The 21,324-nt window shown below is 45.5% G+C and overlaps 4 non-coding genes across 4 annotated transcripts; all 4 read left to right on the forward strand.

The window, feature by feature from the left end:
* The first annotated feature begins 9,443 nt into the window (after positions 1-9,443).
* TRNAH-AUG (transfer RNA histidin (anticodon AUG)) lies at positions 9,444-9,516 on the forward strand. Its single transcript has one exon. It is a non-coding gene; the product is annotated as a tRNA-His (tRNA).
* A 2,075-nt stretch (positions 9,517-11,591) lies between these two features.
* On the forward strand, positions 11,592-11,664 carry TRNAH-AUG (transfer RNA histidin (anticodon AUG)). Its single transcript has one exon. It is a non-coding gene; the product is annotated as a tRNA-His (tRNA).
* A 2,513-nt stretch (positions 11,665-14,177) lies between these two features.
* Positions 14,178-14,250, forward strand: TRNAH-AUG (transfer RNA histidin (anticodon AUG)). Its single transcript has one exon. It is a non-coding gene; the product is annotated as a tRNA-His (tRNA).
* Positions 14,251-20,971: 6,721 nt separating this feature from the next.
* On the forward strand, positions 20,972-21,044 carry TRNAI-GAU (transfer RNA isoleucine (anticodon GAU)). The gene has a single exon. It is a non-coding gene; the product is annotated as a tRNA-Ile (tRNA).
* The last annotated feature ends 280 nt before the right edge of the window (positions 21,045-21,324 follow it).

Genomic DNA, 21,324 nt, shown 5'->3' on the forward strand with positions numbered 1-21,324 from the left:
ATACTTTAAACTTGAGGCTACCTCAATATCGTCGTCAACTTATTTTTTGTCTCACTTATTGTTAGAAGGTTACTTTTGATTTTTGAAAATAAACTTTGCAGGCTCGTAACTCTGGTTCTACCAGAGATACGGGGATGTAAATAATGTGACCTTGACACAAATGTTCGGATAATTATAAAGGTCTTTGCATGTTCCAAGCAAAAAAAAAACTTCGCGGTTTCGAACCTGTGGCCTTCCGGGAGTGAGGCGGATGCGATAACCGCTACACTAAAGATATGTTATTATTTCTAATCGAAAGAACAGGGTCAAGTAATTAAGCAATACGTGAATAAACAAACCCCTCCTTAGAAAATGCATTAGACTATACTTTGCAAGGCCCATAACTCTGTGTCTACTAGAGATACCGGGATGTCCTTAGGATATGTTATGGTCCAATTTGTCCTTCATCTAACCATACTAAAAACTTTGGGCTACGACAAACAGGGGCCGAGTACTTAAGCAAAACGTAAAGAAACAAACCCCTCCATAGGAAATGAGTTAGACTATACTTTGCAGGCTCGTAACTCTGTTTCCACTGAAGATACGGGGATGTCCTTTGAGTATGTTATAGTGCAATTTGTCACCCATCTAACCATACTAAAAACATTGAGCTACGACAAACAGGGGCCGAATAATTAAGCCAAACGTAAACAAACACCCGTCCTTAGGAAATGCATTAGACTATACTTTGCAGGCCCATAACTCTGTGTCTACTAGAGATACGGGGATGTCCTTTGGATATGTTATAGTCCAAATTGTCCCCCATCTAATTATATTAAAAACATTGAGCTACGACAAACAAGGGCCGAGATATTAAGCAAAATGTTCGTCAACTTTGGTATCGTCTCACTTATTTTTATTATGTTACTTATGATTTTTGCACTAAACTTTGGAGGCTCATAACTCTTGTTCTACAAGAGATACTGGGATCTCCTTTGGATATGTTATAGTACTCTTTGCTCCCCATACAAGGATACTTTAAACTTGAGGCTACCTCAATATCGTCGTCAACTTATTTTTTGTCTCACTTATTGTTAGATGGTTGCTTTTGATTTTTGAAAATAAACTTTGCAGGCTCGTAACTCTGTTTCTACTGGAGATACGGGGATGTCCTTTGAGTATGTTATAGACCAATTTGTCCCCCATCTAGCCATACTAAGAATTAGGGCTTCGACAAACAGTAGTCGAGTAATTAAGCTAATCGTAAACAAACAAACCCCTCCATAGGAAATACATTAGACTAAATTCTGGAGGCTGGTAACTCTGGTTCTACCAGAGATACGGGGATGTAAATAATGTGACCTTGACACAAATGTTCGGATAATTATAAAAAAAAACTTCGCGGTTTCGAACCTGTGGCCTTCCGAGAGTGAGGCGGATGCGATAACCGCTACACTAAAGATATGTTATTATTTTTAATCGAAAGAACAGGGTCAAGTAATTAAGCAATACGTGAACAAACAAACCCCTCCATAGAAAATGCATTAGACTATAATTTGCAGGCTCGTAACTCTGTATCTACTGGAGATACGGGGATGTCCTTAGGATATGTTATAGTCCAATTTGTCCCCCATCTAACCATACTAAAAACATTGAGCTACGACAAACAGGGGCCGAGTAATTAAGCTAAACGTAAACAAACAACCCGTCCTTAGGAAATGCATTAGACTATATTTTGCAGGCCCATAACTCTGTGTCTACTAGAGATACGGGGATGTCCTTAGGATATGTTATAGTCCAAATTGTCCCCCATCTAACCATACTAAAAACATTGAGCTACGACAAACATGGGCCGAGATATTAAGCAAAATGTTCGTCAACTTTGGTATCGTCTCACTTATTTTTATTATGTTACTTATGATTTTTGCACTAAACTTTGGAGGCTCATATCTCTTGTTCTACAAGAGATACTGGGATCTCCTTTGGAAATGTTATAGTACTCTTTGCTCCCCATACAAGGATACTTTAAACTTGAGGCTACCTCAATATCGTCGTCAACTTATTTTTTGTCTCACTTATTGTTAGAAGGTTACTTTTGATTTTTGAAAATAAAGTTTGCAGGCTCGTAACTCTGGTTCTACCAGAGATACGGGGATGTAAATAATGTGACCTTGACACAAATGTTCGGATAATTATAAAGGTCTTTGCATGTTCCAAGCAAAAAAAAAAAAACTTCGCGGTTTCGAACCTGTGGCCTTCCGGGAGTGAGGCGGATGCGATAACCGCTACACTAAAGATATGTTATTATTTTTAATTGAAAGAACAGGTTCAAGTAATTAAGCAATACATGAACAAACAAACCCCTCCTTGTTCACAGTGGCTGGTGCTCTGAAGTGTGAAAAATTGAGATTCCAAATTTTTCGTCGGTTGCTGATAAAATAAGAGATATTCGATTTTATTTTTTATATAGCGGGCGTTGAATGTTTCACGAAAGTACGTTGGTCTTGAATTTACACGCCAGTTTTTTTAGGTTGCGACGCAATTACAGAAGATTTTTTAACACGGTTTGCTAGTTACTCGTTTTTGATGGGGCCGGATTTGGCAACAAAACTAATCGATCACGAGCGAAAGCGAACTGACTTCTCACAAGTAGGGCACCACAGAAAGATAGCAATAATCACGGTAGTGGGAGCGTCGAGAATGCAGTTAGATCTTGTTACCAGTGACTGAAGCTCCAAAGCGTTGAGATCACAATTTAAATCCTCGGTTGTAGATGAGATAAGCGAGAGTAGTTCCTTTCTTTTTTTTTAGAAGCGGGCGTTGATTTTTTTAAGAAGACCGATGCTCTTGGCTTTGCACGCCAGGTCTTTTTTAAGCGACGCAAGAACGGATGTTTTTTGTTTCAGCACGGATTGTAAGTTATGCGTTAATGGTACTTATCACGAGGCAAATACGGGTCTTGGAGAAAGCTGTCCACCAGCAAAAGCGGGATGACTTACGACGATTTGCAAGTAGCTAAGCCGACGGTAGCGATCACAGTGGAAGGCGAGACGTTGAATACGTTAACGGTGATCATTCATACCTGAAAGATAGAATACATTTAGTCCTTGTTCACAGTGGCTGGTGCTCTGAAGAGTGAAAAATTGAGATTCCAAATTTTTCGTCGGTTGCTGATAAAATAAGAGATATTCGATTTTATTTTTTATATAGCGGGCGTTGAATGTTTCACGAAAGTACGTTGGTCTTGAATTTACACGCCATTTTTTTTAGGTTGCGACGCAATAACAGAAGATTTTTTAACACGGTTTGCTAGTTACTCGTTTTTGATGGGGCCGGATTTGGCAACAAAACTAATCGATCACGAGCGAAAGCGAACTGACTTCTCACAAGTAGGGCACAACAGAAAGATAGCAATAATCACGGTAGTGGGAGCGTCGAGAATGCAGATAGATCTTGTTACCAGTGACTGTAGTATTTCTTCACTATTTTCAAATATGTTCACTGAAACCATTATTTTTATACTTTTTGCTTTAATTCAAGCAAATGTAACGATATTCAATCAAAAAACTGTTAAAATTAAATTATTCAATCAGAAATCGTTGTCACGGATTTTGTATCTTGAAGAAGAAAAACATGCGATTTTTTCGGTACTTTTTTGAATGCATTTTTTTCTGGAGAAATTTTTGACCCAATTCAGCTTAATTCCCTATAAAACACTCATTAAAAGTGATTTCATCTCGATTGAACAATAAATAAAAATGTACCTCGATTTTTAATAACATTTTCAAAATCGACGTTTCACGGCCAAAGAAGCATATTTTGAGTATTTCTTCACTATTTTCAAATATAACCACTGAAACCATTATTTTTATACTTTTTGCTTTAATTCAAGCAAATATAACGATATTCATTCAAAAAACTGTTAAAATTCAATTTTTCAATAAGAAATCGTTGTCACGGATTTTGTATCTTGACGAAGAAAAACATGCGATTTTTTCGGTACACTTTTGAATGCATTTTTTTCTGGAGAAATGTTTGACCGAATTCAGCTTAATTCCCTATAAAACACTCAATAAAAGTGATTTCATCTCGATTGAACAATAAATAAAAATGTACCTCGATTTTTAATAACATTTTCAAAATCGACGTTTCACGGCCAAAGAATCATACTTTGAGTATTTCTTCACTATTTTCAAATATATTCATTGAAACCATTATTTTTATACTTTTTGCTTTAATTCAAGCAATGTAACGATATTCATTCAAAAAACTTAAAATTCAATTTTCAATAAGAAATCGTATTCACGGATTTTGTGTCTTGAAGAAGAAAAACCTGCGATTTTTTCGGTACTTTTTTGAATGCATTTTTTTTGGAGAAATTTTTGACCGAATTCAGCTTAATTCCCTATAAAACACTCATTGAAAGTGGTGGTTCGAGCCCACCCGGGACCGGTGTTGTGGGATCTCAAATGTAACGTAAAAACCAAAGTTTTTCCACAATACCTGACAACCATTTAATTTTTGGGTTTCCGTGCAGCATTGGTTAGCGCTTTCGGCTATGAATTGAAAGGTTGGTGGTTCGTGCCCATCCGGGAGCGGTGTTGTGAGGTCTCAGATGTGACGTAAAAAGTCAGAGTTTTTCCACAATACCTGACAAACATTTAATATTTGGGCTTCCGTGGCGCATTGCTTAGCGCGCTCAACTGTTATTCAAAAGGTTGGTGGTTCGAGCGTACCCGGGAGTGGTGTTGTGATGTCTCAGATGTGACGTAAAAAGTCGAGGTTTTTCCACAATACCTGACGACCATTTAATATTTGGGCTTCCGTGGCGCAATGGTTAGCGCGTTCGGCTGTTAACCGAAAGGTTAGTGGTTCGAGCCCACCCGAAAGCGGTGTTGTGAGGTCTCAGATGTAACGTAAAATGTCATAGTTTTTCCACAATAACTGACGAACATTTAATATTTGGGCTTCCGTGGAGCAATGGTTAGCGCGTTCAGCAGTTAACTGAAAGGTTGGTGTTTCGAGCCCACCCAGGAGAGGCGTTGTGGGGTCTCAGATGTAGCGTAAAAAGTCAAAACTTTTCCACAATACGGGACAAACATTTAATTTCTGAATTTCCGTGGCTCAATGGTTAGCTCGTACAGCTGATAACCGAAAGTTTGGTGGTTCGAGCCCACCCGGGAGAGGTGTTGTGAGGTCTCAGATGTGACGTAAAAAGTCAAAGTTTTTCCACAATACCTGACGACCATATAAGTTTCTAGCTTCCATGGCGCAATGGTTGGCGCGTTCGGCTGTTAACCGAAAGGTTGGTGGTTCGAGCCCATCCGGGAGCGGTGTTGTGAGGTCTCAGATGTGACGTAAAAAGTCAAGAGTTTTCCACAATACCTGACGACCATTTAATATTTGGGCTTCCGTGGCGCAATGGTTAGCGCGTTCAGCTGTTATTCAAAAGCTGGTGGTTTAAGCCCTCCCGGGAGCGGTGTTTGTAAGGTCTCAGATGTGACGTAAAAAGTCAGAGTTTTTCCACAATACGAGACAACCATATAATTTCTGAACTTCCGTGGCTCAATGGTTAGCGCGTTCGGCTGTTAACCAGTAAGTTGGTGGTTCTAGCCCACCCGAAACCGGTGTTGTGAGGTCTCAGATGTGGCGTAAAAAGTCAAGATTTTTCCACAATACCTGACGACCATTCAATTTTTGGGCTTCCGTGGCGCAATGGTTAGCGCGTTCAGCTGTTATTCAAAAGAGTGGTGGTTTGAGCCCTCCCGGGAGCGGTGCTGTGAGGTCTCAGATGTAACGTAAAATGTCAGAGTTTTTCCACAATAACTGACGAACATTTAATTTTTGGGCTTCCGTGGAGCAATGGTTAGTGCGTTCAGCAGTTAACCGAAAGGTTGGTGGTTTGAGCCCACCCGGGAGAGGTGTTGTGGGGTCTCAGATGTAGCGTAAAAAGTCAAAACTTTTCCACAATACGGGACAACCATTTAATTCCTGAGCTTCCGTGGCTCAATGGTTAGCGCGTTCGGCTGTTAACCAATAGGTTGGTGGTTCGAGCCCACCCGGGAGCGGTGTTGCGGGGTCTCAGATGTAGCATAAAAATTCAAAACTTTTCCACAATACGTGATAACCATTTAATTTCTGAGCTTCCGTGGCTTAATTGTTAGCGCGTTCGGCTGTTAACCAATAGGTTGGTGGTTCGAGCCCACCCGGGACCGGTGTTGTGGGATCTCAAATGTAACGTAAAAACCAAAGTTTTTCCACAATACCTGACGACCATTGAATTTTTGGGTTTCCGTGGCGCATTGGTTAGCGCGTTCGGCTATGAATTGAAAGGTTGGTGGTTCGTGCCCATCCGGGAGCGGTGTTGTGAGGTCTCAGATGTGACGTAAAAAGTCAGAGTTTTTCCACAATACCTGACAAACATTTAATATTTGGGCTTCCGTGGCGCATTGCTTAGCGCGCTCAACTGTTATTCAAAAGGTTGGTGGTTCGAGCGTACCCGGGAGTGGTGTTGTGATGTCTCAGATGTGACGTAAAAAGTCGAGGTTTTTCCACAATACCTGACGACCATTTAATATTTGGGCTTCCGTGGCGCAATGGTTAGCGCGTTCGGCTGTTAACCGAAAGGTTAGTGGTTCGAGCCCACCCGAAAGCGGTGTTGTGAGGTCTCAGATGTAACGTAAAATGTCATAGTTTTTCCACAATAACTGACGAACATTTAATATTTGGGCTTCCGTGGAGCAATGGTTAGCGCGTTCAGCAGTTAACTGAAAGGTTGGTGTTTCGAGCCCACCCAGGAGAGGCGTTGTGGGGTCTCAGATGTAGCGTAAAAAGTCAAAACTTTTCCACAATACGGGACAAACATTTAATTTCTGAATTTCCGTGGCTCAATGGTTAGCTCGTACAGCTGATAACCGAAAGTTTGGTGGTTCGAGCCCACCCGGGAGAGGTGTTGTGAGGTCTCAGATGTGACGTAAAAAGTCAAAGTTTTTCCACAATACCTGACGACCATATAAGTTTCTAGCTTCCATGGCGCAATGGTTGGCGCGTTCGGCTGTTAACCGAAAGGTTGGTGGTTCGAGCCCATCCGGGAGCGGTGTTGTGAGGTCTCAGATGTGACGTAAAAAGTCAAGAGTTTTCCACAATACCTGACGACCATTTAATATTTGGGCTTCCGTGGCGCAATGGTTAGCGCGTTCAGCTGTTATTCAAAAGCTGGTGGTTTAAGCCCTCCCGGGAGCGGTGTTTGTAAGGTCTCAGATGTGACGTAAAAAGTCAGAGTTTTTCCACAATACGAGACAACCATATAATTTCTGAACTTCCGTGGCTCAATGGTTAGCGCGTTCGGCTGTTAACCAGTAAGTTGGTGGTTCTAGCCCACCCGAAACCGGTGTTGTGAGGTCTCAGATGTGGCGTAAAAAGTCAAGATTTTTCCACAATACCTGACGACCATTCAATTTTTGGGCTTCCGTGGCGCAATGGTTAGCGCGTTCAGCTGTTATTCAAAAGAGTGGTGGTTTGAGCCCTCCCGGGAGCGGTGCTGTGAGGTCTCAGATGTAACGTAAAATGTCAGAGTTTTTCCACAATAACTGACGAACATTTAATTTTTGGGCTTCCGTGGAGCAATGGTTAGTGCGTTCAGCAGTTAACCGAAAGGTTGGTGGTTTGAGCCCACCCGGGAGAGGTGTTGTGGGGTCTCAGATGTAGCGTAAAAAGTCAAAACTTTTCCACAATACGGGACAACCATTTAATTCCTGAGCTTCCGTGGCTCAATGGTTAGCGCGTTCGGCTGTTAACCAATAGGTTGGTGGTTCGAGCCCACCCGGGAGCGGTGTTGCGGGGTCTCAGATGTAGCATAAAAATTCAAAACTTTTCCACAATACGTGATAACCATTTAATTTCTGAGCTTCCGTGGCTTAATTGTTAGCGCGTTCGGCTGTTAACCAATAGGTTGGTGGTTCGAGCCCACCCGGGACCGGTGTTGTGGGATCTCAAATGTAACGTAAAAACCAAAGTTTTTCCACAATACCTGACGACCATTGAATTTTTGGGTTTCCGTGGCGCATTGGTTAGCGCGTTCGGCTATGAACCGAAAGGTTGGTGGTTCGTGCCCATCCTGGAGCGGTGTTGTGAGGTCTCAGATGTGACGTAAAAATCAGAGTTTTTCCACAATACCTGACGAACATTTAATTTTTGGGCTTCCGTGGCGCAATGGTTAGCGCGCTCAACTGTTATTCAAAAGGTTGGTGGTTCGAGCGTACCCGGGAGCGGAGTTGTGATGTCTTAGATGTGACGTAAAAAGTCGCGGTTTTTCCACAATACCTGACGACCATTTAATATTTGGGCTTCCGTGGCGCAATGGTTAGCGCGTTCGGCTGTTAACCGAAAGGTTGGTGGTTCGAGCCCACCCGAAAGCGGTGTTGTGAGGTCTCAGATGTAACGTAAAATGTCATAGTTTTTCCACAATAACTGACGAACATTTAATTTCTGAACTTCCGTGGCTCAATGGTTAGCGCGTTCGGCTGTTAATCAATAGGTTGGTGGTTCGAGCCCATCTGGGAGCGGTGTTGTGAGGTCTCAGATGTAACGTAAAAAGTCAAACGTTTTAAACAATAACTGACGAACCGAAAGTTTGGTGGTTCGAGCCCATCCGGGAGCGTTTTGTGGTGTCTCAGATGTAACGTGAAAAGTCAGAGTTTTTCCACAATACCTGACGAACATTTAATTTTTGGGCTTCCGTGGCGCAATGGTTAGTGCGCTCAGCTGTTATTCTAAAGATTGGTGGTTCGAGCCCCTCCGGGAGCGTTTTGTGGGGTCTCAGATGTAACGTAAAAAGTCAGAGTTTTTCCACAATACGAGACAACCATATAATTTCTGAACTTCCGTGGCTCAATGGTTAGCGCGTTCGGCTGTTAACCAGTAAGTTGGTGGTTCGAGCCCACCCGAAACCGGTGTTGTGAGGTCTCAGATGTGGCGTAAAAAGTCAAGGTTTCTCCACAATATCTGACAACCATTTAATTACTGAGCTTCCGTGGCTCAATGGTTGGCGCGTTCGGCTGTTAACCGAAAGGTTGGTGGTTCGAGCCCATCCGGGAGCGGTGTTGTGAGGTCTCAGATGTGACGTAAAAGTCAAGAGTTTTCCACAATACCTGACGACCGTTTAATATTTGGGCTTCCGTGGCGCAATGGTTAGCGCGTTCAGCTGTTATTCAAAAGCTGGTGGTTTAAGCCCTCCCGGGAGCGGTGTTGTGAGGTCTCAGATGTGACGTAGAAAGTCAGAGTTTTTCCACAATACGAGACAAATATATAATTCCTGAACTTCCGTGGCTCAATGGTTAGCGCGTTCGGCTGTTAACCAGTAAGTTGGTGGTTCGAGCCCACCCGAAATCGGTGTTGTGAGGTCTCAGATGTGGGGTAAAAAGTCAAGGTTTTTCCACAATACCTGACGACCATTGAATTTTTGGGTTTCCGTAGCGCATTGGTTAGCGCGTTCGGCTATGAACCGAATGGTTGGTGGTTCGTGCCCATCCGGGAGCGGTGTTGTGAGGTCTCAGATGTGACGTAAAAAGTCAGAGTTTTTCCACAATACCTGACGAACATTTAATTTTTGGGCTTCCGTGGCGCAATGGTTAGCGCGCTCAGCTGTTAATCGAAAGGTTGGTGGTTCGAGCCCATCCGGGAGCGGTGTTGTGAGGTCTCAGATGTGAAGTAAAAAGTCAAAGTTTTACCTCAATACCTGACGAAAATTTAATTTTTGGGCTTCAGTGGCGCAATGGTTAGCGCGTTCGGCTGTTAACCAATAGGTTGGTGGTTCGAGCTCATCCGGGAGAGGTGTTGTGACGTCTCAGATGTAACGTAAAATGTCAGAGTTTTTCCACAATACCTGACGACCATTTAATATTTGGGCTTCCGTGGCGCAATGGTTAGCGCGTTCGGCTGTTAACCGAAAGGTTGGTGGTTCGAGCCCACCCGAAAGCGGTGTTGTGAGGTCTCAGATGTAACGTAAAATGTCATAGCTTTTCCACAATAACTGACGAACATTTAATTTCTGAACTTCCGTGGCTCAATGGTTAGCGCGTTCGGCTGTTAACCAATAGGTTGGTGGTTCGAGCCCATCTGGGAGCGGTGTTGTGAGGTCTCAGATGTAACGTAAAAAGTCAAACGTTTTCCACAATAACTGACGAACCGAATGTTTGGTGGTTCGAGCCCATCCGGGAGCGTTTTGTGGTGTCTCAGATGTAACGTGAAAAGTCAGAGTTTTTCCACAATACCTGACGAACATTTAATTTTTGGGCTTCCGTGGCGCAATGGTTAGTGCGCTCAGCTGTTATTCTAAAGGTTGGTGGTTCGAGCCCCTCCGGGAGCGTTTTGTGGGGTCTCAGATGTAACGTAAAAAGTCAGAGTTTTTCCACAATACGAGACAACCATATAATTTCTGAACTTCCGTGGCTCAATGGTTAGCGCGTTCGGCTGTTAACCAGTAAGTTGGTGGTTCGAGCCCACCCGAAACCGGTGTTGTGAGGTCTCAGATGTGGCGTAAAAAGTCAAGGTTTCTCCACAATACCTGACAACCATTTAATTACTGAGCTTCCGTGGCTCAATGGTTGGCGCGTTCGGCTGTTAACCGAAAGGTTGGTGGTTCGAGCCCATCCGGGAGCGGTGTTGTGAGGTCTCTGATGTGACGTAAAAGTCAAGAGTTTTCCACAATACCTGACGACCGTTTAATATTTGGGCTTCCGTGGCGCAATGGTTAGCGCGTTCAGCTGTTATTCAAAAGCTGGTGGTTTAAGCCCTCCCGGGAGCGGTGTTGTGAGGTCTCAGATGTGACGTAGAAAGTCAGAGTTTTTCCACAATACGAGACAAATATATAATTTCTGAACTTCCGTGGCTCAATGGTTAGCGCGTTCGGCTGTTAACCAGTAAGTTGGTGGTTCGAGCCCACCCGAAATCGGTGTTGTGAGGTCTCAGATGTGGCGTAAAAAGTCAAGGTTTTTCCACAATACCTGACGACCATTCAATTTTTGGGCTTCCGTGGCGCAATGGTTAGCGCGTTCAGCTGTTATTCAAAAGAGTGGTGGTTTGAGCCCTCCCGGGAGCGGTGCTGTGAGGTCTCAGATGTAACGTAAAATGTCAGAGTTTTTCCACAATAACTGACGAACATTTAATTTTTGGGCTTCCGTGGCGCAATGGTTAGTGCGTTCAGCAGTTAACCGAAAGGTGGGTGGTTCGAGCCCACCCGGGAGAGGTGTTGTGGGGTCCCAGATGTAGCGTAAAAAGTCAAAACTTTTCCACAATACGGGACAACCATTTAATTCCTGAGCTTCCGTGGCTCAATGGTTAGCGCGTTCGGCTGTTAACCAATAGGTTGGTGGTTCGAGCCCACCCGGGAGCGGTGTTGTGGGGTCTCAGATGTAGCATAAAAATTCAAAACTTTTCCACGATACGTGATAACCATTTAATTTCTGAGCTTCCGTGGCTTAATTGTTAGCGCGTTCGGCTGTTAACCAATAGGTTGGTGGTTCGAGCCCACCCGGGACCGGTGTTGTGGGATCTCAAATGTAACGTAAAAACCAAAGTTTTTCCACAATACCTGACGACCATTGAATTTTTGGGTTTCCGTAGCGCATTGGTTAGCGCGTTCGGCTATGAACCGAAAGGTTGGTGGTTCGTGCCCATCCGGGAGCGGTGTTGTGAGGTCTCAGATGTGACGTAAAAAGTCAGAGTTTTTCCACAATACCTGACGAACATTTAATTTTTGGGCTTCCGTGGCGCAATGGTTAGCGCGCTCAGCTGTTAATCGAAAGGTTGGTGGTTCGAGCCAATCCGGGAGCGGTGTTGTGAGGTCTCAGATGTGAAGTAAAAAGTCAAAGTTTTACCTCAATACCTGACGAAAATTTAATTTTTGGGCTTCAGTGGCGCAATGGTTAGCGCGTTCGGCTGTTAACCAATAGGTTGGTGGTTCGAGCTCATCCGGGAGAGGTGTTGTGACGTCTCAGATGTAACGTAAAATGTCAGAGTTTTTCCACAATACCTGACGACCATTTAATTTTTGGGCGTCCGTGGCGAATGGTTAGCGCGTTCGGCTGTTAATCGAAAGGTTGGTGGTTCGAGCCCATCCGGGAGCGGTGTTGTGAGGTCTCAGATGTAGCGTGAAAAGTCAAACTTTTCCATAATACGTGATAACCATTTATTTTCTGAGCTTCCGTGGCTCAATTGTTAGCGCGTTCGGCTTTTAACCAATAGGTTGGTGGTTCGAGCCCACCCGGGAGCGGTGTTTTGGGATCTCAAATGTAACGTAAATAGCCTAAGTTTTACCTCAATACCTGACGAACATTTCATTTTTGGGCGTCCGTGGCGCAATGGTTAGCGCGTTCGGCTGTTAACCGAGAGGTTGGTGGTTCGAGCCCATCCGGGAGCGGTGTTGTGACGTCTCAGATGTTACGAAAAATGTCAGAGTTTTTCCACAATACCTGACGAACATTTCATTTTTGGGCTTCCGTGGCGCAATAATTAGCGCGTCCAGCTGTTAATCGAAAGGTTGGTGGTTCGAGCCCACCCGGGAGCTGTGTTGTGGGATCTGAAATGTAACGTAAAAACCCAAATTTTCCCACAATACCTGACGACCATTTAATTTTTGGGCGTCCGTGGCGCAATGGTTAGCGCGTTCGGCTGTTAACCGAAAGGTTGGTGGTTCGTGCCCATCCGGGAGCGGTGTTGTGAGGCCTCAGATGTGACGTAAAAAGTCAGAGTTTTTCCACAATACCTGACGAACATTTAATTTTTGGGCTTCCGTGGCGCAATGGTTTGCGCGCTCAACTGTTATTCAAAAGGTTGGTGGTTCGAGCGTACCCGGGAGCGGTGTTGTGATGTCTCAGATGTGACGTAAAAAGTCGAGGGTTTTCCACAATACCTGACGACCATTTAATATTTGGGCTTCCGTGGCGCAAAGGTTAGCGCGTTCGGCTGTTAACCGAAAGGTTGGTGGTTCGAGCGTACCCGGGAGCGGTGTTGTGATGTCTCAGATGTGACGTAAAAAGTCGAGGTTTTTCCACAATACCTGACGACCATTTAATATTTGGGCTTCCGTGGCGCAATGGTTAGCGCGTTCAGCAGTTAACCGAAAGGTTGGTGTTTCGAGCCCAACCAGGAGAGGTGTTGTGGGGTCTCAGATGTAGCGTAAAAAGTCAAAACTTTTTCACAATACGGGACAAACATTTAATTTCTGAACTTCCGTGGCTCAATGGTTAGCGCGTTCGGCTGTTAACCAATAGGTTGGTGGTTCGAGCCCATCTGGGAGCGGTGTTGTGAGGTCTCAGATGTAACGTAAAAAGTCAAACGTTTTCCACAATAACTGACGAACCGAAAGTTTGGTGGTTCGAGCCCATCCGGGAGCGTTTTGTGGTGTCTCAGATGTAACGTGAAAAGTCAGAGTTTTTCCACGATACCTGACGAACATTTAATTTTTGGGCTTCCGTGGCGCAATGGTTAGTGCGCTCAGCTGTTATTCTAAAGGTTGGTGGTTCGAGCCCCTCCGGGAGCGTTTTGTGGGGTCTCAGATGTAACGTAAAAAGTCAGAGTTTTTCCACAATACGAGACAACCATATAATTTCTGAACTTCCGTGGCTCAATGGTTAGCGCGTTCGGCTGTTAACCAGTAAGTTGGTGGTTCGAGCCCACACGAAACCGGTGTTGTGAGGTCTCAGATGTGGCGTAAAAAGTCAAGGTTTCTCCACAATACCTGACAACCATTTAATTACTGAGCTTCCGTGGCTCAATGGTTGGCGCGTTCGGCTGTTAACCGAAAGGTTGGTGGTTCGAGCCCATCCGGGAGCGGTGTTGTGAGGTCTCAGATGTGACGTAAAAGTCAAGAGTTTTCCACAATACCTGACGACCGTTTAATATTTGGGCTTCCGTGGCGCAATGGTTAGCGCGTTCAGCTGTTATTCAAAAGCTGGTGGTTTAAGCCCTCACGGGAGCGGTGTTGTGAGGTCTCAGATGTGACGTAGAAAGTCAGAGTTTTTCCACAATACGAGACAAACATATAATTTCTGAACTTCCGTGGCTTAATTGTTAGCGCGTTCGGCTGTTAACCAATAGGTTGGTGGTTCGAGCCCACCCGGGACCGGTGTTGTGGGATCTCAAATGTAACGTAAAAACCAAAGTTTTTCCACAATACCTGACGACCATTGAAATTTTGGGTTTCCGTAGCGCATTGGTTAGCGCGTTCGGCTATGAACCGAAAGGTTGGTGGTTCGTGCCCATCCGGGAGCGGTGTTGTGAGGTCTCAGATGTGACGTAAAAAGTCAGAGTTTTTCCACAATACGAGACAAATATATAATTTCTGAACTTCCGTGGCTCAATGGTTAGCGCGTTCGGCTGTTAACCAGTAAGTTGGTGGTTCGAGCCCACCCGAAATCGGTGTTGTGAGGTCTCAGATGTGGCGTAAAAAGTCAAGGTTTTTCCACAATACCTGACGACCATTCAATTTTGGGGCTTCCGTGGCGCAATGGTTAGCGCGTTCAGCTGTTATTCAAAAGAGTGGTGGTTTGAGCCCTCCCGGGAGCGGTGCTGTGAGGTCTCAGATGTAACGTAAAATGTCAGAGTTTTTCCACAATAACTGACGAACATTTAATTTTTGGGCTTCCGTGGCGCAATGGTTAGTGCGTTCAGCAGTTAACCGAAAGGTGGGTGGTTCGAGCCCACCCGGGAGAGGTGTTGTGGGGTCCCAGATGTAGCGTAAAAAGTCAAAACTTTTCCACAATACGGGACAACCATTTAATTCCTGAGCTTCCGTGGCTCAATGGTTAGCGCGTTCGGCTGTTAACCAATAGGTTGGTGGTTCGAGCCCACCCGGGAGCGGTGTTGTGGGGTCTCAGATGTAGCATAAAAATTCAAAACTTTTCCACGATACGTGATAACCATTTAATTTCTGAGCTTCCGTGGCTTAATTGTTAGCGCGTTCGGCTATGAACCGAAAGGTTGGTGGTTCGTGCCCATCCGGGAGCGGTGTTGTGAGGTCTCAGATGTGACGTAAAAAGTCAGAGTTTTTCCACAATACGAGACAAATATATAATTTCTGAACTTCCGTGGCTCAATGGTTAGCGCGTTCGGCTGTTAACCAGTAAGTTGGTGGTTCGAGCCCACCCGAAATCGGTGTTGTGAGGTCTCAGATGTGGCGTAAAAAGTCAAGGTTTTTCCACAATACCTGACGACCATTCAATTTTGGGGCTTCCGTGGCGCAATGGTTAGCGCGTTCAGCTGTTATTCAAAAGAGTGGTGGTTTGAGCCCTCCCGGGAGCGGTGCTGTGAGGTCTCAGATGTAACGTAAAATGTCAGAGTTTTTCCACAATAACTGACGAACATTTAATTTTTGGGCTTCCGTGGCGCAATGGTTAGTGCGTTCAGCAGTTAACCGAAAGGTGGGTGGTTCGAGCCCACCCGGGAGAGGTGTTGTGGGGTCCCAGATGTAGCGTAAAAAGTCAAAACTTTTCCACAATACGGGACAACCATTTCATTCCTGAGCTTCCGTGGCTCAATGGTTAGCGCGTTCGGCTGTTAACCAATAGGTTGGTGGTTCGAGCCCACCCGGGAGCGGTGTTGTGGGGTCTCAGATGTAGCATAAAAATTCAAAACTTTTCCACGATACGTGATAACCATTTAATTTCTGAGCTTCCGTGGCTTAATTGTTAGCGCGTTCGGCTATGAACCGAAAGGTTGGTGGTTCGTGCCCATCCGGGAGCGGTGTTGTGAGGTCTCAGATGTGACGTAAAAAGTCAGAGTTTTTCCACAATACGAGACAAATATATAATTTCTGAACTTCCGTGGCTCAATGGTTAGCGCGTTCGGCTGTTAACCAGTAAGTTGGTGGTTCGAGCCCACCCGAAATCGGTGTTGTGAGGTCTCAGATGTGGCGTAAAAAGTCAAGGTTTTTCCACAATACCTGACGACCATTCAATTTTGGGGCTTCCGTGGCGCAATGGTTAGCGCGTTCAGCTGTTATTCAAAAGAGTGGTGGTTTGAGCCCTCCCGGGAGCGGTGCTGTGAGGTCTCAGAGGTAACGTAAAATGTCAGAGTTTTTCCACAATAACTGACGAACATTTAATTTTTGGGCTTCCGTGGCGCAATGGTTAGTGCGTTCAGCAGTTAACCGGAAGGTGGGTGGTTCGAGCCCACCCGGGAGAGGTGTTGTGGGGTCCCAGATGTAGCGTAAAAAGTCAAAACTTTTCCACAATACGGGACAACCATTTAATTCCTGAGCTTCCGTGGCTCAATGGTTAGCGAGTTCGCCTGTTAACCAATAGGTTGGTGGTTCGAGCCCACCCGGGAGCGGTGTTGTGGGGTCTCAGATGTAGCATAAAAATTCAAAACTTTTCCACGATACGTGATAACCATTTAATTTCTGAGCTTCCGTGGCTTAATTGTTAGCGCGTTCGGCTGTTAACCAATAGGTTGGTGGTTCGAGCCCACCCGGGACCGGTGTTGTGGGATCTCAAATGTAACGTAAAAACCAAAGTTTTTCCACAATACCTGACGACCATTGAATTTTTGGGTTTCCGCAGTGCATTGGTTAGCGCGTTCGGCTATGAACCGAAAGGTTGGTGGTTCGTGCCCATCCGGGAGCGGTGTTGTGAGGTCTCAGATGTGACGTAAAAAGTCAGAGTTTTTCCACAATACCTGACGAACATTTAATTTTTGGGCTTCCGTGGCGCAATGGTTAGCGCGCTCAGCTGTTAATCGAAAGGTTGGTGGTTCGAGCCCATCCGGGAGCGGTGTTGTGAGGTCTCAGATGTGAAGTAAAAAGTCAAAGTTTTACCTCAATACCTGACGAAAATTTAATTTTTGGGCTTCAGTGGCGCAATGGTTAGCGCGTTCGGCTGTTAACCAATAGGTTGGTGGTTCGAGCTCATCCGGGAGAGGTGTTGTGACGTCTCAGATGTAACGTAAAATGTCAGAGTTTTTCCACAATACCTGACGACCATTTAATTTTTGGGCGTCCGTGGCGAATGGTTAGCGCGTTCGGCTGTTAATCGAAAGGTTGGTGGTTCGAGCCCATCCGGGAGCGGTGTTGTGAGGTCTCAGATGTAGCGTGAAAAGTCAAACTTTTCCATAATACGTGATAACCATTTATTTTCTGAGCTTCCGTGGCTCAATTGTTAGCGCGTTCGGCTTTTAACCAATAGGTTGGTGGTTCGAGCCCACCCGGGAGCGGTGTTTTGTGATCTCAAATGTAACGTAAATAGCCTAAGTTTTACCTCAATACCTGACGAACATTTCATTTTTGGGCGTCCGTGGCGCAATGGTTAGCGCGTTCGGCTGTTAACCGAGAGGTTGGTGGTTCGAGCCCATCCGGGAGCGGTGTTGTGACGTCTCAGATGTTACGTAAAATGTCAGAGTTTTTCCACAATACCTGACGAACATTTCATTTTTGGGCTTCCGTGGCGCAATAATTAGCGCGTCCAGCTGTTAATCGAAAGGTTGGTGGTTCGAGCCCACCCGGGAGCGGTGTTGTGGGATCTGTAATGTAACGTAAAAACCCAAATTTTCCCACAATACCTGACGACCATTTAATTTTTGGGCGTCCGTGGCGCAATGGTTAGCGCGTTCGGCTGTTAACCGAAAGGTTGGTGGTTCGTGCCCATCCGGGAGCGGTGTTGTGAGGTCTCAGATGTGACGTAAAAAGTCAGAGTTTTTCCACAATACCTGACGAACATTTAATTTTTGGGCTTCCGTGGCGCAATGGTTTGCGCGCTCAACTGTTATTCAAAAGGTTGGTGGTTCGAGCGTACCCGGGAGCGGTGTTGTGATGTCTCAGATGTGACGTAAAAAGTCGAGGGTTTTCCACAATACCTGACGACCATTTAATATTTGGGCTTCCGTGGCGCAAAGGTTAGCGCGTTCGGCTGTTAACCGAAAGGTTGGTGGTTCGAGCGTACCCGGGAGCGGTGTTGTGATGTCTCAGATGTGACGTAAAAAGTCGAGGTTTTTCCACAATACCTGACGACCATTTAATATTTGGGCTTCCGTGGCGCAATGGTTAGCGCGTTCAGCAGTTAACCGAAAGGTTGGTGTTTCGAGCCCAACCAGGAGAGGTGTTGTGGGGTCTCAGATGTAGCGTAAAAAGTCAAAACTTTTTCACAATACGGGACAAACATTTAATTTCTGAACTTCCGTGGCTCAATGGTTAGCGCGTTCGGCTGTTAACCAATAGGTTGGTGGTTCGAGCCCATCTGGGAGCGGTGTTGTGAGGTCTCAGATGTAACGTAAAAAGTCAAACGTTTTCCACAATAACTGACGAACCGAAAGTTTGGTGGTTCGAGCCCATCCGGGAGCGTTTTGTGGTGTCTCAGATGTAACGTGAAAAGTCAGAGTTTTTCCACAATACCTGACGAACATTTAATTTTTGGGCTTCCGTGGCGCAATGGTTAGTGCGCTCAGCTGTTATTCTAAAGGTTGGTGGTTCGAGCCCCACCGGGAGCGTTTTGTGGGGTCTCAGATGTAACGTAAAAAGTCTGAGTTTTTCCACAATACGAGACAACCATATAATTTCTGAACTTCCGTGGCTCAATGGTTAGCGCGTTCGGCTGTTAACCAGTAAGTTGGTGGTTCGAGCCCACCCGAAACCGGTGTTGTGAGGTCTCAGATGTGGCGTAAAAAGTCAAGGTTTCTCCACAATACCTGACAACCATTTAATTACTGAGCTTCCGTGGCTCAATGGTTGGCGCGTTCGGCTGTTAACCGAAAGGTTGGTGGTTCGAGCCCATCCGAGAGCGGTGTTGTGAGGTCTCAGATGTGACGTAAAAGTCAAGAGTTTTCCACAATACCTGACGACCGTTTAATATTTGGGCTTCCGTGGCGCAATGGTTAGCGCGTTCAGCTGTTATTCAAAAGCTGGTGGTTTAAGCCCTCCCGGGAGCGGTGTTGTGAGGTCTCAGATGTGACGTAGAAAGTCAGAGTTTTTCCACAATACGAGACAACCATATAATTTCTGAACTTCCGTGGCTCAATGGTTAGCGCGTTCGGCTGTTAACCAGTAAGTTGGTGGTTCGAGCCCACCCGAAATCGGTGTTGTGAGGTCTCAGATGTGGCGTAAAAAGTCAAGGTTTTTCCACAATACCTGACGACCATTCAATTTTTGGGCTTCCGTGGCGCAATGGTTAGCGCGTTCAGCTGTTATTCAAAAGAGTGGTGGTTTGAGCCCTCCCGGGAGCGGTGCTGTGAGGTCTCAGATGTAACGTAAAATGTCAGAGTTTTTCCACAATAACTGACGAACATTTAATTTTTGGGCTTCCGTGGCGCAATGGTTAGTGCGTTCAGCAGTTAACCGAAAGGTGGGTGGTTCGAGCCCACCCGGGAGAGGTGTTGTGGGGTCCCAGATGTAGCGTAAAAAGTCAAAACTTTTCCACAATACGGGACAACCATTTAATTCCTGAGCTTCCGTGGCTCAATGGTTAGCGCGTTCGGCTGTTAACCAATAGGTTGGTGGTTCGAGCCCACCCGGGAGCGGTGTTGTGGGGTCTCAGATGTAGCATAAAAATTCAAAACTTTTCCACAATACGTGATAACCATTTAATTTCTGAGCTTCCGTGGCTTAATTGTTAGCGCGTTCGGCTGTTAACCAATAGGTTGGTGGTTCGAGCCCACCCGGGAGCGGTGTTTTGGGATCTCAAATGTAACGTAAATAGCCTAAGTTTTACCTCAATACCTGACGAACATTTCATTTTTGGGCGTCCGTGGCGCAATGGTTAGCGCGTTCGGCTGTTAACCGAGAGGTTGGTGGTTCGAGCCCATCCGGGAGCGGTGTTGTGACGTCTCAGATGTTACGTAAAATGTCAGAGTTTTTCCACAATACCTGACGAACATTTCATTTTTGGGCTTCCGTGGCGCAAAAATTAGCGCGTCCAGCTGTTAATCGAAAGGTTGGTGGTTCGAGCCCACCCGGGAGCGGTGTTGTGGGATCTGTAATGTAACGTAAAAACCCAAATTTTCCCACAATACCTGACGACCATTTAATTTTTGGGCGTCCGTGGCGCAATGGTTAGCGCGTTCGGCTGTTAACCGAAAGGTTGGTGGTTCGTGCCCATCCGGGAGCGGTGTTGTGAGGTCTCAGATGTGACGTAAAAAGTCAGAGTTTTTCCACAATACCTGACGAACATTTAATTTTTGGGCTTCCGTGGCGCAATGGTTTGCGCGCTCAACTGTTATTCAAAAGGTTGGTGGTTCGAGCGTACCCGGGAGCGGTGTTGTGATGTCTCAGATGTGACGTAAAAAGTCGAGGGTTTTCCACAATACCTGACGACCATTTAATATTTGGGCTTCCGTGGCGCAAAGGTTAGCGCGTTCGGCTGTTAACCGAAAGGTTGGTGGTTCGAGCGTACCCGGGAGCGGTGTTGTGATGTCTCAGATGTGACGTAAAAAGTCGAGGTTTTTCCACAATACCTGACGACCATTTAATATTTGGGCTTCCGTGGCGCAATGGTTAGCGCGTTCAGCAGTTAACCGAAAGGTTGGTGTTTCGAGCCCAACCAGGAGAGGTGTTGTGGGGTCTCAGATGTAGCGTAAAAAGTCAAAACTTTTTCACAATACGGGACAAACATTTAATTTCTCAACTTCCGTGGCTCAATGGTTAGCGCGTTCGGCTGTTAACCAATAGGTTGGTGGTTCGAGCCCATCTGGGAGCGGTGTTGTGAGGTCTCAGATGTAACGTAAAAAGTCAAACGTTTTCCACAATAACTGACGAACCGAAAGTTTGGTGGTTCGAGCCCATACGGGAGCGTTTTGTGGTGTCTCAGGTGTAACGTGAAAAGTCAGAGTTTTTCCACAATACCTGACGAACATTTAATTTTTGGGCTTCCATGGCGCAATGGTTAGTGCGCTCAGCTGTTATTCAAAAGGTTGGTGGTTCGAGCCCCTCCGGGAGCGTTTTGTGGGGTCTCAGATATAATGTTAAAAGTCAGAGTTTCTCCACAATACCTGACAACCAATTAATTACTGAGCTTCCGTGGCTCAATGGTTAGCGCGTTCGGCTGATAACCAATAGGTTGGTGGTTCGAGCCCATCCGGGAGCGGTGTTGTGAGGTCTCAGATGTAACGTAAAATGTCATAGTTTTTCCACAGCACCTGACGACCATTTAAATTTTTGGCTTCCGTGGCGCAATGGTTAGCGCGTTCAGCTGTTATTCAAAAGACTGGTGGTTTGAGCCCTTCCGGGAGCGGTGTTGTGAGGTCGCAAATGTGACGTAAAAAGTCAAGGATTTTCCACAATAACTGACGACCTTTTAATATTTGGGCTTCCGTTGCGCAATGGTTAGCGCGTTCGGCTGTTAACCGAAAGGTTGGTGGTTCGAG

The sequence above is a fragment of the Phalangium opilio genome, unplaced genomic scaffold, assembly GCF_054372755.1.
Source record: "Phalangium opilio isolate 3A_F unplaced genomic scaffold, DU_Popi_V2 ptg001675l_1, whole genome shotgun sequence".
NCBI classification, from domain to species: domain Eukaryota; kingdom Metazoa; phylum Arthropoda; class Arachnida; order Opiliones; family Phalangiidae; genus Phalangium; species Phalangium opilio.